The sequence below is a fragment of the Marmota marmota genome, unplaced genomic scaffold (assembly GCF_001458135.2).
Source record: "Marmota marmota marmota unplaced genomic scaffold, marMar, whole genome shotgun sequence".
In the NCBI taxonomy this organism is placed as follows: Eukaryota; Metazoa; Chordata; class Mammalia; order Rodentia; family Sciuridae; genus Marmota; species Marmota marmota.
Genome location: NW_026000037.1, coordinates 39,977,641 through 39,979,896, shown reverse-complemented (window position 1 = coordinate 39,979,896; position 2,256 = coordinate 39,977,641).

The window sequence follows — 2,256 nt, the reverse complement described above, 5'->3', positions numbered from 1 at the left end:
TAATCTGCCTCCTTTCTCTTGTAGCTTTTAATATTTTCTCTTTGTTCTGTATATTGGATATCTTCATAACAATATGTCTTGGCGTTTGTCTACTGTGATTTTGTATGCTCAGTGTCCTGTATGCATCTACAATTTGTATATCCGTTTCCTTTTTCATTTCTGGAAAGTTTTCTATAATTATTTATTTCAACAGGTTGTTCTTTCCCTTGGTTTGAATCTCTATACCTTCCTCTATCCCGATGACTCTTAAGTTTGGTTTTTTCATGTTATCCCATATCTCTTGGATGTTTTTCTCGTGATTTTTTTTACCAGCCTTTCTGAGTTGGCTAGACTCTTTTCAAGATGATATAGTTTGTCTTCATTATTTGACGTTCTGGCTTCTACTTGCTCCACTCTGTTAATGATACTCTCATTTGAGTTTTTAATTTGGTTTATAGTTTCCTTCATTTCTAGAATTATTGTTTGATTTTTTTATAATCTCTATCTTTCCTGATAAATGATGCTTAACTTCTTCTTTTATCTGTTTATGTAATTCTATTTTCAATGTGTTCTTTCACTTGTTTGTAATTTTGCTGTTCTCATATCCTCTTTAAGGTTCTGTTCCATCTGTCTAAGGTATTCCTTGAGTTCTTTATTTGACCATTTTTCTGATGACTCNTCACTAAAGAGAATGAGAGTAGGCATGTAGAATTCAAGGAAGGGGGAATAAGAAAATTGAAAAGAAATGAAAAGACAAAAGAAAAAAGATAGAAAATAAAAAAAGAAAAAAAAATTAAAAAAATAATAAAAAAATAAAAATTTAAATTTAAAAAAAAATTTTTAAAAATTTAAAAAACAACAATAACAAAAAAATGAAAATGAAAGAAAAAAAACCCAAATTAAAAAAAATTAATAAATCCAGTCTTAGAGTTTGATTAACTTTTCTTCCAGTAGGTGGAGCTGTGCCCACTGGGCCAAGCTTCTCCTCTCAATATGCGGGAACCAATCACTGTGCAGCAGCTCCTCCTCCCAGACTTTGCGGGTCTCCAATCCTGGGTGCCTAGGGCCTTCTCTTGTGTCTAGTCACTTCCCCACTTTTCCTCAAGCCAGGCCCCGCTCACCGGTGACGCTCACCACAATACTAGCTACACGCCAGGTGTGCTGCTCCTGGGAGCCCTGTTTTCATGAACGACTGGGCACACTCTCCTTGTTTGCCATTCCCTCACACCCTAAGTTTGTAGAGCTTGGGGCTGAGAACCCTCAGCGAATTTTGCTTGCCCTCCGGTAGCCACGCCCCCGGTAGCTGGTGCAAGAGACCTCAGTTGTCAGCACTGGCGGGAGCAGTAGCCGGGAGTTGTGCGCCGCGGGTCCTGCGCCACTCCTGATTCCCTCGGTCTGGCTATCGAACTCACGGGAGAGCTGGGAGGGGCCCTTAAGGTTTCCCCGCTGTGTGGAGAGGGAAGGCTAGGGGATTACTCACCTGTCGCAGCTGGTTTCAATGAAGTTATCTCCTCCCGCCGCATTCTGGTGACGTCAGTTCTCTGCCATGGTGGTATCCCATGCAAATGGCGACAGTTCGTTCCCTTTGCCGGGTGACCAATGCAACGGGGTGGGTCCTGACTGTCTCTCCCAAGCCCCGTTTCAATCCTATGGCCACTGCCTATGAAGGCTCGGTTGGCATTAACTTCCGTAGGATCAGAAGGGCCGACCAGTTGTTTCAGCGGGATCATTTAGTGCTGAGTCACAGCAGTTTGTCTGCGAGAAGCAGGTGAACTGGAGCTTGAATTCAGCCGATCCGGGCTCAGTGTGTGTTCTGAGAGGCCCAGACTGTTTGCCCCAGATCCACGTCAGCTCAGCATTGCCTAGTGATCCTGAGCAAACAGCATTTAGATGGTTTACGACTCCCTATCTTAGTTTTTTTTTTTCTTTTCAAGTCACAATACCATTTTTAGGTATGTGAAAATATTAAAATTTAAAATATTAAGTTTTTGAAATTTAAGCCTATAAAATTCTTTAAAAATTTTAGTCAAGAGACTCTGTATGTATTATATACTGTTTATTACTGCATTAAAAATTATCTCAAACTTAGCAACTTATAACAACAAACATTATCTCATATAGTTTTTAATTTAATTAATTTTTTTTTTTTTTGGCAATGAGGATTGAACCCAGGGATACTTTACTGGGTAACTACATCCCCACAGCCCTTTTTATTTCTTTTTTTGAGACAGGGGTTGGTCTTAGCATGCCGCTCAGTCTGGCCTTGTACTTGCAATT